The sequence below is a fragment of the Pleurodeles waltl genome, chromosome 1_1 (assembly GCF_031143425.1).
Source record: "Pleurodeles waltl isolate 20211129_DDA chromosome 1_1, aPleWal1.hap1.20221129, whole genome shotgun sequence".
Classification (NCBI taxonomy): domain Eukaryota; kingdom Metazoa; phylum Chordata; class Amphibia; order Caudata; family Salamandridae; genus Pleurodeles; species Pleurodeles waltl.
In genome coordinates, this window is record NC_090436.1 from 254,518,136 (window position 1) to 254,534,162 (window position 16,027).

General features: G+C 39.8%; 1 protein-coding gene across 1 annotated transcript in view; it reads right to left on the bottom strand.

Moving 5' to 3' along the window:
- TMEM267 (transmembrane protein 267) overlaps positions 1 to 14,824 on the bottom strand; it is a 39,773-nt gene extending 24,949 nt beyond the window's left edge. The window contains exon 1 of the mRNA XM_069221516.1: positions 14,351 to 14,824. The gene's annotated coding sequence lies outside the window, so the exon portion shown is untranslated. The remainder of the gene's footprint in view (positions 1 to 14,350) is intronic.
- Positions 14,825 to 16,027: the final 1,203 nt, after the last annotated feature.

Genomic DNA, 16,027 nt, shown 5'->3' on the forward strand with positions numbered 1-16,027 from the left:
GCAACATTGGCAGGTGAAGGGTCCTCTGATTGTTCAAGGGGAGACGGTGCAGCAGTTGATGTTGAGGCATACAGAGTTCATGGCTCTGGTCTTGTGGATGGTGTAGCAGTGAGTGGTGAGAGGGCCTGGGTTCCTGGCGCCAGGCGTGCTCCAGGCACAGATGGGCTTGCCTTTGGAGCACCGGTGTTACACCAGCGGCGCGCTTCCGTGCTGCTGAATCCAATTAAGTATGTCCTAGGGGAAGGAGGGGTGCTAGGTGGCAGGAAGTGGGAAGAAGAAAAAATGGTGGGAAGCATGCAGGAGAGTGGCTGGAGAAATGATCAAGGAAACCAAGTGGAATAGCGAGCCACAGAGGTTATACACCTCAGAAAATGAAAAAGACTGATAAAAGGCCAAAAGGACAGTGAAAAGGCAGCAAAAGACTGAACAGGCGAAAAGGACTGTGAGATGAGCAGTGAGGAGGCAGAAGAGAGCGTACGAAGGCACAAGGCAGGAGGAGGCAGACAAAAAAAGCGGGCAAACAAGAGGAAATGGCAATAAGGGAGCGAGTGAGTGAGCAGAGGTTTGAGATGCGCAAGTGGGCACATGGTCTATTTAGGTCTTATACCCCCAAGATACAGAATGCAGAATAGAGGCACAGGGCCTCCAAAAACATAGCCTACCTGCTACTATCCTCCGGAGAACTTTACAGGATACGGTAAAGCTTAAAAGGGGTCCTATAAGGAAGACTGAAAGACCATTCGGTTTGGGCCAACAGTGAATACGCACATGATGTGTGTGGGAGGGTGGTTGCATTTCTCCACTCCATTCTCATGAAAAACAGAATGAGCTGGAGCCATACAAGGTATTGTAAGCACTGAACATGAACGTGTTGCTCTTCATTTGGTGAGTGGGTCCCTGCTCAGCCAAGTACTAACAAAGGAAGCAATGCTTGTCTAGGATGTTAATTCACTAAAATGCAAGGAGAAACAGAAGTGACATCAGCTACTCTTAGAGCTTGATACAGGCAGGGTTAAACGCCCAATGGCTTCCCGATTCCTTTTGTGGGGCCAGAGGATGGACAAAGAGGGCACACAACAAGTAAACAGGCTCCGTAAGAGTCCAGTTTACACTTTGCTCTTGCCACTACCTTTCTGAACCCTCACATCAGTGGTAGAAAGGTCACGGGTCAACAAATGGCAAGCGAAGGGAAGCAGCTGCAATCCCAACCTACCCCTAATTCACATCTTTTTACATAGGGCAGGCATTTATGTAGTGGTATCTAGGCACTTTAGAAAAATATTAAAATGAAGCGGATACCTACATAATAATATTTCAATATAGATCCAATCAAGGTCTGACTAGAGATTTAGTATTTTCTATTATTATTTTTTGTTTAGGCAAAATTATATTTACCACAATTGATCGCAATCAATATAAAAATGATTAAATATGATTCATTACATAGCCCACCTAGAGATACGTTTTTTCAGATTAAAAACAAGTAAAAGTATAAAACTATGCACGCATTCTGTATTCTCATATTTTTCACAGTTGGTGAAGGGAAACCTCCAGAACTACTATGATCTTTCATATGAGCATTAGTTATTATTGTATGGAATCAACTCATTAAATTGCTCTTCTTTCTACCTATAGTTCTGAAAATTATCTTTGTCCGTGTACACATAGCTTCGGCCCTTTAATTGCAGCCTTAATTAGGATGTCAGAGCTTAGTCTGGCTGAGTATGTATTTTTCAAATTCGTCTCAATAGATGTGTCTCAAAACCTCCTTCTTAATCAAGAGTCCGAGCTTTTTAAAAATATTTTTTAACCATTATTGACATTAAGGTTGTGTCTTATGTATCCCATTAGCTTTCTAAATCACACCCATTTGGAGGGGGTTTCTCCCCCTGTCTCTTGTGGATCAGAAAAGAATACTTAAAAATAAAGAGGATTAAATCCTCAACAAAAACCTAAAAGAGGTTAAGCAATGACTATGTGTTCATCCATGACCTAAAGTGATCATAGATCACTGGCTCATGGAGGACCAGGGACTTAGGCTGCCTCTCTTGTGGTGATGGCTTCACATATTTTTCTATTAGTGAGTAATGTTTACAGTTTAATCAAGAAGAAAGGATGGTAGCTTATTTCAGTTTGATGGAGGTTTGGTGATTTGGAGGATTATGTTTTTGTGATTACCATTACCACAGGTTACCATGTTGCATTAATATTATTGAACACAAGGGGTTAAATCCTCTAACAAAAACTCACAAAATTCTGCCAGCACATTATAACGTTGCATTCAGACATAATTCTCATTCAGCAGATGGATATTCTGAGGAAGGATCAATTTAAGCTTTGCCAAAGGAATTTCCATCAACAGTTCAGAGTATCTTCTTCCACCAAGACTTGGAGACTGCCATTGTTAACCACCAACAAATTGTTAATTATAATGTCCAGCAGAACCCTCAAGAAAGGATTCTCATGGATAAAGCTGAACTGGGAACCAGATAAATTACATTGGCAAATATGTTTCCCCTCAACAATGGTCAAGAACAAATACTATTCCGGAGGCTTCTGTGGAAAATCTCTCAGCTTGTGGGGGGCTTTTGGAGAAATACAAGAGGCACACCTGCGAAATGTAAGGTTCTGTCACTACGCTAACTTGAGCTAAAAATGGAACTTGGTGCACCAGCTAGGAGGTTCCTTCCATTGGTGAGTTTAGAAGATCTGTCTAAAGACACCATCCTTAAGTAAAAGATCAACAAAGTCATAGTATCCACACTGTTTATTAAACACGAGGGACCAAACTCACCCACTACAAATCACCACAAATTGGGATGCATTCAAAGCCACAATTACCTTACCATCATAGTGGCTCACAGAAGTAGTAAAAGGGGTATTCTCAAAGACAATTTGATGGGTGAGGTGGCAAACCTAGTAGTGAAACGCAAAATACATTTAGTGCAACTGCCAAGAAGAACCAATAGGCTCAAACTTGCAACCATGTTGAACTTGCATTGCTTGGGAGCTACTTTCATGAGAATGGAAATAAGGCAGGATGGTTCTAGCAAATAGGCTCTAGCCCACACCAATCAGAAACATGGCGCAGGAAAACTCAGAAGTGAGCAGATTTTCTAGTGAGAGAAGAGATGAACATGCTCCAATTGTTCATAGCGGCAATGAGCAGCACAATGGTACCTTGACTACCTTCCAATCATAAGATTCCTTCAAAAGCTAAGTGAAGAACTTAATCACTATATTGGAAAACCATTAGCTACTATCTTTAACAACTTTGATGTAAGAGAGGTAGTCGCCACGACAATAACAGAAACAAACATCACTTTGATTTCAAAGCCAGGGAGGAATCCTCTAAAATGTGCATCCTTTTGCCCAACAGCCTTAATTAACTACAATGTGAAAACATTTAAGAAAGCTAATAGCCTAAATAAAGTGCTCCCCAACTAGTGGAGAATGATCAATCAGGCTTTGATGTGGGGTGCCATACACAAAAGAACATAAGAAGGACAGCGCATTTGAAGTAGCTTCCTAAAAGGTGGAGAATTAATCCTTCAGGAAACAATTGTAGATTCTTTTAATATCTTTATTCTTCAAGTTGCCGTTATGAGAAACTCCAGCCACACCTCTAAGCTGCACCACTAGTCCTCAACTGTCTCGCACTCCACATTCTAGATCACCCAATACACGGAGCAGCAAGGGGGGAGCAGAGCATACCAAGTAACATATTAACCATTAATACAACTTACAATAAAACAGTGAATACTAAGTAAAACAGCTATAATTACAAATAATGTAACTAAGGGGAGAAATATACTACACTACCTCCCTTTTTACAACAACAACAAAATATAAAAGGGGTAAGAGGATAGGCAGAATTTCATCTTAGTTTAACAACTCTATTTAAATTTCAGATGCGCACATCATCGACCTTAATCGCACCTTGAAACACTTTAACCACTTTGAAAATTCTGCTATAATGAGACTGTCTGCCCCCTGTTTTTTCTGGTAGTTTAATCTTAACAAAATCCCCCACATTGACATGTATCTCTTTCACTGACTTGCGTAAGTCATAAATGCGTTTTCTCTCCTTTGGACAATTCAAATCTTTCTCTAGAGCAATATTCTTTTGCAACTCATAATCAAGTTGTTTTCGAGCATATTTTTTTTTACCCACGGAGGATCTATTCTAGTATGAGGAATACGTTTCTTGAACATAACAAAGGGAGATTGTCCAGTGCTTGAATGAGGAGTAAATCAGTAATCCTCAACCCTACGTCTAACCATACTCACCCAATCGCCACCCAACTGCCTAGCTAATTGAACAGTTTATTTTAAAGTCCTATTGAAGCTTTCTATCATACCATATCTCTCAGGATGGTAGAGGACACACCTCCTGTGAACAATTTCTCTTGAGTTAAAACAAAAATCACACATTAACCTCGACGTAAATTGAACACCATTGTCAGACAACATACATTTTGGGTTACCTTCCCTTCCAAACACCTCTGATAAAAAACGGATTACAGTTGATGAGGTGACTTCAGGTGTGATCAATATTTCTGGCCACTGTGAAAATACGTCCATGACCACTACGACATATTTGAAAGTAGTACCAGTACCAATAGGACCCATGATTTCAATGGAGATTTCCTCCCACACTTCTTTAGGTATTTCTTTCAAAAACATAGGTTGAGTTCTAAGTTTTAGACCCTTATCTGCAATTCTACACTCAACACAATCACAAATTCTCCTCTCTATCTCTAAATCCATTCCTGGCTACCACTATACACTCCTCATTCTTTCTTTAGTTTTGCAAATTCCCTGGTGACCTTCATGCGCAAGGTCAATCAAACACGTATGCAACTTAATAGGTGGTATCAATCTACTACCTCTTACAATTAATTCATTGCAAACTGAAAGCTCATGCCAAACTTTTTTAAACTGCTCACCAAACCCAACATTACTACTCAGAGACTTGCCTGCAGACAGCACGCTTTTGATATTTCTCAATTCCTCATCATTGTCTAGCTCTAATTTCCACTCTTCTTCAGAAACACATCCGTCTGTGATATTGCAAACCTTCACCTCTTCGTCCACCCACCAAGACTCCTCATAGTCATTTTCAATCAAACCTTTCACCCTCATCCTAGATAAATAATCCACAGTCCTGTTATCACACCCGGGTACATACTTCACTGTAAAATGAAAATCTTGAAGACCCACAATCCATTTACATATTCGAGAAGAAATATTATCCAAACCTTTCTTCTCGAACACCTCACGTAATGGGTTATGGTCAGTCTGTACTTCAAACTGAGTTCCCCACAGAAACTGTTTAAATTTTTTGATGGCCCAAAATATCGCCAAAGCTTCCTTCTCTATGGTAGAGTACTTGCTCTCCGCTCCATGCAGACTACACAAAGCAAAAGCTATGTTGTTGACCTTACCATTATCCACTTGCTTCAGAACACATCCTAAACCTTTCTCCGAAGCATATGTTGTAAGATAACAAGGAGAACCAGGTTGGAAACTACTGAGGGATTGGGCCACAGACAAAGCTTGTTTTAAATCCTCAAACTTTGCTTGACAATCAGCATCCCAGACAAAATCAACACCCTTCTTGAGCAGATTCCAAGTAGAAGAGCTCCTTTTGGCAAAGTCAGGAATGAACTTCGCATAAAATTCTGACATTCCCAGAAAAACTTGAACATCATTTTTACTTTCTGGAGCAGCCAAATTCACAATTGTCATCACTAATTCCTACTTAGGCTTAACCCCATCCTTTGATATGATATGACCCAAATACGAAATCTCAGTTTTGAAATACCTACATTTAGTACCTTTCAAAGTAATGACTCGTGACTGGAATATTTTGTGCACCTTTCTGACTAATTCCTTACGCTGTTCAAAAGTTTCTGAAAAAATTAGAACATCATCTTGAAAAAATGTACGCCCTCAATGCCTCCCAAAATATCATCCATCAACCTTTGAAAAACAGAAGCTGTCGAACACAAACCAAAAGGCATTCTGTTGAACATGAAAACACCAAACGGAGTATTAAAGGAGGTAAGAGGCTTGGACTCTTCACACAACTGTACCTGGTGGTAAGCAGAAATAAGATCCAGAGTGGTAAAAAAGTTTGCATTCCCTAGAGAACAAACCATCTCGGATATATTTGGCAGGGGAAACCCATCTCCAACAAAAACCTTGTTACGGTTCCTCAGGTCCACACACAATCTGATTTCCCCTGAACTCTTCGTGGCAACCACAATAGGTGCAATCCATTCTGCCACCTCCACCTTCTCAATTAGGCTTCGAGATAACAGCCTCTGAAGTTCCGCTTTAACCTTATCCCTAACACTAAAAGGAATATTTCTGACCTTACATGTTTTGGGAATGGAATTATCTTTCAGAACAATACGTGTTTATATCCACTGATGCATCCCACATCTTTATTGAATACACTGGGGAACTCTCTCATGAAATCATCACCTACATTTGTTATTTCTTGCACTTGCACCTGAGGTACAGAGTTAGGATTCAATATAATTCCCAATAACTTCTGATGAGGCCAGCTTAGTATTGTGTCCCCTATCACAGGAACATAAACTTTTCCTACAATTATATTACCTTTGAAATCAATGTTCGCATTGAAGTATCCCTTTAGCTCAATGGGCTTCCCCCCATAACCATAAGGTGTAACATCGGGTGCATGTACAGTAACTTTACCCAAGAAATACTTAACATAATCAGATTCTGAGACGAGAGTCAACTTCGCCCCTGACTTCATCATCATAGATATGTTGACACCACCCACCTCCACTATATCTGAAGGGTACACACAATGATGATTTGGGATGCAATTGACGTCATTAACGATTTGAAGAACGAACCTGCGTTCTTCCTCCTCCTGCTCAGTACATTCAATTTCATTAACTTTAACATTCTTCTTTCCCAAAGCCTTACAACATTTAGCAAAGTGTCCCCTTTTTCCGCATTTGTTGCAAAGAGCAATATGAGCAGGACAAACTTTGTTATTAGCCAAGTGCGATGGTGAATTGCACCTGAAACATAGTAATGTTCCTTTTACATAGGTGTTTTGTGTTGATTTAGTTTTAGCATCTAAGACATGCACAGTGGTGTCCACCTTCTTAGACTTCCTCAGATCCTCTATACAAGACTCAGAATGTCCAATCTGTTTGGCTACATTTAAAACTTCTTCCAACGTTGGATCACCTTTAGACCACAAAGCTTCTCTTACTTTGTCACTCCTGCATTCCAGCATGAACTGATCACGAATGCGTTCATCCAAATTGTCTCCGAATTTACACTGTGCTGCTAACTTCTGTAGATTGGTAACAAAATCTTCAATGGTCTCGGAATCACCTTGTTTACACTTCCCAAAATAATACCGTTGAAGGATAATAGAAATCTTAGGTAAGTAATGCCTGTCCAACTTAAGTAATGTTAGTTCAAACTCATTTAAGGAGGCGTCTCCATCTGCTCCTTCAGGGTAGCTGATAGGTGGTAAAGTCTCTAAAATTTCCTGTCCTTCGGCACCTAAGCAGTGTTGTAGTAGAGAGGTCTTTCTTTCGGCTGATAAATTACTTCCACAAACTCGTATATAAGTGAGAAAAACTTTTTTCCATTTGTACCAGGGAATCAGTGGTTCAACTGGATTTGAACGAAAAAAATGTGGCGGAGAAATGTTCTGCATTATTAACCAAGAAAGGTGAAGATAGGGAAGAAAAGGAAAAACAAGGAGTACTCAGGTACTTTTATGTGACCAAAATAAAAAAAAAATATATAAAAAAAAAAAAATGTGGATTAACAATGAATAAAATGTCTTGTAGAGGTTGGAAAGTATTGAGCTTCCAACAAAGTTCAGAAATTCCTCAAAGTCTAAGTTATATTATTTCTTCTTCACTCAAGAGGACTGTTGCTGGAGAAATAAGCAGCTTTCTTAATTTAGTTTGTTTAGGATTTGTAATGTTGTCCACTTGATACGTTTCGATATACAACATTAAAAGAAAATAAATGCCGCAATTGCATTTACCATTTTAATTTTCCATAACGAGTACAAAAGAAACACGGAAACGCTGGTAAATCATAAATATCAGATTTGGCACTGCGCGACGATGAGTAAGCGTGTGCCGCAAGGGAAAGCCTGGGTTGCTAGGAAACGCTGCAATCCCGGAGACTCTGATAATCCTTGCGGAGACTGCAAGGAGGAATGGGTTGCTACTGCAACAGGGACGCACGGAACAAATAAACCGTGCCGAAGCAGGCACAGGTTTCTAAAAATAACAATGAAGGAAGCTGCGCTTCCGTCACAAAGTTGTGGCTGAGTACATTTTAAGAAAAGGAAAAAAAATATATATATATATATATATATATATTAAAAGCGTTACAACGGAAAGGATGAAAAGTCACACAGGTCAAAAACAAGTTACCTTTGAGTGCGACAGGTACTGAGATGAGCTGAAGTTTCCAGAACAAGAAGGGTTCAGCTCGTCACCAAATGAGGTAGCTTCCTAAAAGGTGGAGAATTAATCCTTCAGGAAACAATTGTAGATTCTTTTAATATCTTTATTCTTCAAGTTGCCGTTACGAGAAACTCCAGCCACACCTCCAAGCTGCTCCACTAGTCCTCAACTGTCTCACTCTCCACATTCTAGATCACCCAATACACAGAGCAGCAAGGGGGGAGCAGAACATACCAAGTAACATATTAACCATTAATACAACTTAAAATAAAACAGTGAATACTAAGTAAAACAGCTGTAAGTACAAATAATGTAACTAAGGGGAGAAATATACTACAGCATTCCATTGCTTTTCAAGTGTCTTCCTGCGATTCTTCTTACTTTGGATGTGGAGAAGGATTTCAACAGGGTTGGCTGGGTGCCTATGTCACAGCTGTTCTCTAGGATGGGTCAAGGGCACCGTTTACAAACTGGATCATTACTAAATATAGGACATTGACGGTCAGGGCTCTCGTAATGCAGCAGGTGTGAGGGTTACTCCCTCTCACCCCTAATTTTTGCCATGGCAATAGAGCGGTTTGCAATCAAAACAAATGAAAATACATCCCCTTTGAAAAAGAGCAATGTAATATAAGTCTGTTTCTAGGAGTCATACTTCTCACATTGGGAGACACAAAGAGCTAGCTTCCAGCTCTGACAGAGCTGAAACTAAGTGAAGTGGCTTCTGGGTCTAAAATGAACCTGGATAAATCCAAAATCCTTAACTTTTAACCAGGGCCTATGCTGGTTGCAAGGCTAAAAGGGGCTTCTCCAGTAGCTTCTCCAGTTTAAATGGGTAGTATGCACCGTTAAGAATCATACCTGATCAAATCAAAGGACACACTGTGGGTGCCAATTGGGGTAGGTTAAGTATGGATTCAAGCAGGTGGATGCTAGCATTGGAGGGATCGGCTCTGAGGGTCACTGTTCATATTTTTTTTTACCAAGACACTCCTAATTCTTTTGACAGTGTAAGACAGATGTTAACCTAAACACAGAATACTCGGTGACTGGGTCATGCACTCAAACATTAAGCACGCCAATCAGTTAGGTTATAATAAATGTCACCAGTTAACAAGCTACTTACCTTTGGTAACTCTCTTTCTGGTGGATACTCTAATTAACTTCAGATTTCTCACCTTGTGAATTTTACCCAGGTGTCAGACTGGATCCACAAAACTCAAAAGTAAACTTCTGCAGCTCTGAGTCACTGTTGTTCTGCTCCAGAAGTGATGAACGAGGCTGCATATAATCACCATCCACGCACACCGATGTCACTTTATTTCACAGACTTCTCCACGCCCTTAGATGCAGAGCAAATCAGCAAACTGGTATGACCACTGTGCAGCTCTCTAGAATGGGACCTTTTTAGATGGGGACCTTTTCACAGACAGGAATTCGGAGGCAGTGAGAAATCTGTGTTTAGATAAATTATCCAGCAGAAAGTGTGTCTTTGAAGGTATGTAACTTGTTCTTCTGTTGGATACTTCTAACTGTAGAGTCATTGTTTTATTAAAAGATTTTAAAGCAGTACCTCCACAGGTGCCGAGTCTGTGGAATAGCTCAGATCAAAAAGTCCTGCAGGACTGATCTGACAAAATACCCATCCTGATGGACCTGATTGTCAAGACAATAGTGCTTCATGAACATGTGCACTGACGCCCACGTAGTAGCCTAAAAGATATCCAGGACAAGAACTCCGCATGCAAAAGCAGTAGCAGCAGCATTGGCCAGAGTGGAACGTACCCTTAATACTCAGTGACATTGAGAGAGGTGAAATGGACAAGTGTCACAGTTTTGGAGAGTCCATGAAATGTAAACATCAACACTTCTCACCTAAAAAGCGGTATGAGGGAATTGGGTTTACATTTCTAGCAAATCAGTCAGGGAATGGGGGGTGAAAAACAAAGGAGGACTTGAATTAATTTCTGTAATATTGTACTAAATGGCTAATGCTGAACAGTTCACGTTTGTGTGCACCAAAATTAAAATGTAAGTGTTACAACTAATTAATGTTGTGGAATTAAAGGAGTACATCTTTTATTAATGGTGCACATGGTTTCATGGTATTGTTTGATAGTGTTACCAAAGTAATGTGTAGGGCGAAGAGTCAATGGTCTGATTCTAATATTATGAACTCTTAGCGTGCTTGTGACAAGTGCATACAGTGCGAAGATGACAAATAAAGGTGATTGATTGTGAGATTTTGGTCATGTGATCGCTGAAAGACCAACTGTTTGTGAAACTGTAAGCTAAATGTTCACAAGGCAAGAAAACACAAGGAATAAGTGAACTGAAAATGTGGAGTTCCAGTCGGATTTCTCAGGTAAAATATGAGCACGTAAGAAGAGGTACCCGAGACATCACTTTTAACTGGGAAACATGCCGTGTAAGGATGGTTGAAATGGTTGTGAGGTTGACTTGACAACACATATATTGTCCTTTTAGATCCATTATACTATTTGTTGCCATTCAGCATGTGGAAACAGATACCCATCTACCAGGTATGTAATATGGCTGTTAGTATATCATTAAAGGTTTCTTGTATTTGTGAAAATACCTGAAACTGTAGGGGGCCTCACTACAGAAAACACACAGTTGTGATTGCAATTAATAGATATTTTCATATATTTCTTTTAGTGTGGGCATTAGATTGAGGTAAATTGATCATTTAATTTCAGTATCATTTTTTATAATTGTCTTAACATAGCGTTGACTTCAACGTTAACCCTGTGATGAAGAAAAAAAAGGAAATTCAAAAAAGTAAAATTATGACGCAATATGTATTGGCTACACGATCTTTGTGGAATTCATGAGAAATGCCTAAATGATTTGTATGAAGGTCGATGGAATAACATGGATATGTGTTTGGATCTGCTCTGAAGGCAACAAGTAAACAAGAGAATTATTATGTAACATTATTACATATTGGACTTTTTACGTGTATCTATTTTCAACCAATCTGTTTTGTAGCTGTTCTTTAGTCTTAAAGTGTGAAGCTGTAGCTCGGGAGTAGCAGAGTTTATATACAGGGGGTTTTATTACCTCTACTGCGTAGTGTAGGGCGGCTGCCACGTCCCCCTTTGAGTTGGTGATTAATTCTTTAGAGATAAACATATAGATACACGCGGGTTGCGCTATTTGGCCGAGCCACACCTTGCCTGTCAATACACATATATTAAATAATTAGGAGATTGTTTTTTGTAGCAGATTACTTAGTGTTTTCCTTGTTCCTTACAGCTCAGTTATAATCTGCTTTCTAGGTCAGAGAAGAAAACAATATGCATCTACAGAATGTAATGTAGATAAAATAACATAATTAAAACAATTATTCGTCATTAAAATAAGAATAACAATTTTCTTATGCAATAGTTTATCTAGACAGCAAAAGCCAATAAACTTAAGACAGACTACCAACATATTGGTCCGTGATTTGTTTCTTACTTTATAATTTGTTGTATGGCTATGCAGTCTCACATAGTTTCGCTAAAGTTCCAGTGTAGATAAACAGGTTCATATTTATACATGTAACTAAAGCCATTTACATAAATAAGAATCGAGCTTACCCAGAGTCATGCAAAAAAGAAGGTGCAAAGGCCTGGACTATTCATCTTTACACAAGCTAACAGGTAATAAACTATTAGGCTTTGGTAAGGGCTGCTGCATGCGTCGGACGGTGTCACTTTTTAAGTTTCATTATAGTTTTATACAATCTTCATTTAACTTGATTCCAACAAATCATTTATATGGTCTGTAATTAACAATATTTCTGATGCAGTAAATGTGGCCTTGTGTTACTGACATTTTCATTACTTTTCTTGTAAGACAACGTTTTTGCAATATAGTTATGTCTCGTTTGAAGGAAGTAGGCATAGTTGGTAGGACAAACATGGGTTTATGGTAAAACTTCATAAAATCTGTATTGATTAAAAGTGGCTAATTCATTTAGAAGAGTTTACCAGTATAAGAGCCATGAAATGTATACCTAGCGTTTAAATGTGTTGGAACACACCTTCAGCTACACCCATGCATATAGATGAAATGTATATTCTAAGATTTCCAATAATGGGATTATATTAACCTCAACTGTTATTTATTAAATTTATGAACAGGTCATTTTAACTGCCCCATGATAATTAATATATGTACCTTTGATAACATACATTTATTAAATTATTTTTAGAGTACAGAATACATACCCAAACTTGGCTATCAAATGATGAATAATGCAGTGTGTATTAGAATGTGGAAGGTGGCAATGAAACGGCTGCTGGTGGCATAGTCGTAGCAGGAGAATTTGAGCTTTTCTGTTGTGGAAATAAAATTTGCTACTAAACAACTTTTAGCGTTACCTCAACAAAACAGGCCATTCTGGTTTCCTTTAACTTGCATCTCACCTCATTTGTCTGCGGATCCTCAATCTCAGTGAAACTGACAACTAGCATAAATTTTTGAGGCAAGATCGCTAGATGGATAGCGAGGTAACTAGAGGCCAGGTGCACACCTGCTACCCTGATGGCATATCCCACGACTAACGACGTGTATTATGACGGAAAGAGCTTTGCTATTCTAAAATGTCGCTCAGGTGCAGCAAGGGAAAGTGGGCCAAGTCTCTCAGAGTCTCAGACATGGCAGTGATTAAAAAAGGACAGTGAAATAGGTCCTTTTCGGCATGAATAATCAGGTCCTTAACATTTCAGGCAAAAATACTGATAAATTTCTGATCTAAGTTAAGGCAATCCATGATGTTCCTGTCTTTATTTCACATGCTTCGGGTAATTTACACCCCCCAAGAGTGTTTGCTTTTTCCAGGATCTTGTGTTACTGTATTTTGGGGCAGCATATTTCTCTTGTATACTGCACACTTTGAACTGGGTTACCTCCAGGGGTTTATAATAGGCCACGGTTGAGAGCTCTGGAGTGGAGGTTGAATGAAGGACGTGCAAGTAATCTTGCAGTGCCCGTCAGTGGGTCAAAAAGGTGTTCAGAATACCTGGTCAACCTATTCTAGGCTGCTCTGCAAAACTCAGAGAGCAGTGATCAAGTATGCTGGTTGCAATTGTGTGTGAAGGATGTACACAGTTGTCAAAATAATGACAAGGCGAAATTATAAGAAAATGTAATCTTACAGGTTATTGTGTGCTTTCTATATTTGGAGGCTGGTGAAGTGACTGAGGTGCAAGGAAGTACATGCAGAAGAAAGTGAAAAGAGTATGCTGAAGAGGAAAGAGATGATGTGTTGAAGATGCCAATGGAGGATTTCAGAAAGGTTTGGAGAGAAAAAGGTGTACTGTCTAATAGACTGCAGAGGAAAGTGGTGTGAAAAACAGGAGTGATTGCGACACTCTGAAGACCACTATCCCTTCCACAGACCTCAGTAATGTTGAATTCATAATCTCATAATTTCAGAAATGAAACCTTGCAAATGTTATATCATTTACACTCATTGTAACTCATGTATTTTAAACCACTAACAACTACTGGCAAAGTCAATAGCTCTTGCTTGTTTAAGGTATACGTATATTGTCTTGTATATCTGAACGCAACAGAAAGCTCAGAAAAGCGCTAAAATACCGGTTTAGCGTTCTTCCGAGCACAGAAATTTAGCACACGTTTAAGCCACGCCCTTAATAACATAGGCTGCACCCCTTCCAGTGACCCCACCCCCTTTTTTCCGTCCCACTTAAAGCCCTGGATAGAACCATTCAAACTCACAAGAATATATCCTGTATAACAAGCAGCAAGGGAACAAAATAGCCACCCACGGTTGAAAAATGCGTGCCCCTAAGTGTACGCATTATTCACCCATTTACAGCATTCCTTACCTTTCCTTGGTTCTTCTGCGGCGAGATGAAAATCGTGTCACAGCTGCTCGATATAAAGATGGTTGTGTGCTGTAACCGGCATCAGCTTTCCGTCCCTCCACCTACCGAGACAGCGGCGTGGACCATCCCTATTACACACCTTGAACCAATGGCGAGATCCTCAGGTCCTCCTCCATCATCGCTACTGACTCAGCGGGGAAGCACACCCCTCTGCCGCCAGAGGTCACCCTAGACCGGCATTCACCTGCTACCGCACATGAAACACCGACCAGCTTCCTCCGCGGAGAGCAAGGATGACTGTCCTCACACACTGCCGCTGAAAGAACAGGATATCCCCAATCGCTAGTTCTACATTCATTACGGAGCAGAAAAACCCTTCACAGCCCGGCTTGTCAAGAAGACACGCCAATACGCCCGCAGGAACAGGACTTCCTTTTCGCTGCTTTCTAGTAGTTGGCATGTAGATCCCCTCCGCTTGCCTGCGCACGGTAGTGATGGCAGCCATTTTGAAAAGTCGCTTCCCACCTTGAATTTCAACGACCGTGTAGTTCGTGCACTTAAATTGCGCACAATTATTTACAGATTTAGTGAACTCTAAACTTGCTTTGTAATTAGCACTCACACATATACACAATTTCATTAATGGTGGCAAAAATAGCGCATTCACGTTATGTGAATGGTATTCGGTGTTGAGAGTCACGTAAGACTATATGAGCCTGTTCGGTTCAATGTTTTGTTTAGACCATGCTTCTGCTGTACAAATTGTATAATACTTGGCATCCAATTGAATTCGTGTATCTACTGCATCTTCGGCCGTCTTAAAGGAAATAAATACCTCCCTTACCGAGAGCTAAGCAGATGTCAAAGCGCAGCTGATGCCAATTCTGTTTTATTATGGAGAGCTCATTGTGGTTTTTGACTGCTCCATGATTGCTCATTTCTTAAATGTTCTTTTTTAGCTGAATGTTTTGTTACTGTTTTAAAAGCATACCGTAGTAAACCAGATACGTAGTGAAGGAGAAACACGTTTACAGGAGCGCCAACATCTTAACGGCTCCAACGGTCCAAGTTATGACTCATTCGTCGTCATCAGTCTAAACTTACTTTAACAGCGAGTGGGGAGGTACGCAAAAGGTGATAGACAATAGGGTGTGATAGAGCGGTCCGTACTAATAGTTTACTAGTATTTGGACGCTCTTTAGGCCGATGAATCTTTTGGCTAAGTGGGACCCTCGGCACCCTTAATCAATTTCATTAAATCAATAATCAATAACGAACATAAGCAACACCCTGATCAACATAACACTTAACAATTAATCCAGAATACATTTTCGACGAACCCTGACCTTTCAGTCAGGAATAACCACACCAGTTTATTGCAAAGTTAGTGAATTTATTTCCCTATATTAACAAAGCTAGCACAATATAGATGTGTCTCAACACCAAATGATAAACATAAATGAACATTAATAGCTGTCCATATCGGCGAAACAAGTGCAATCTATGCAGCATTTGAATAACAAGGCATTCGATAATAGCAATGCAAATCACTAATACGATAATCTGTAATGAACTAATTGCATACATTTAGTCAGCATAACAAGGTCTCAAATTGCATCGTGCAACAAAAGGAATCCTCATCTAACCACAAATTAGCATCGGCATGTGGGACTTCAT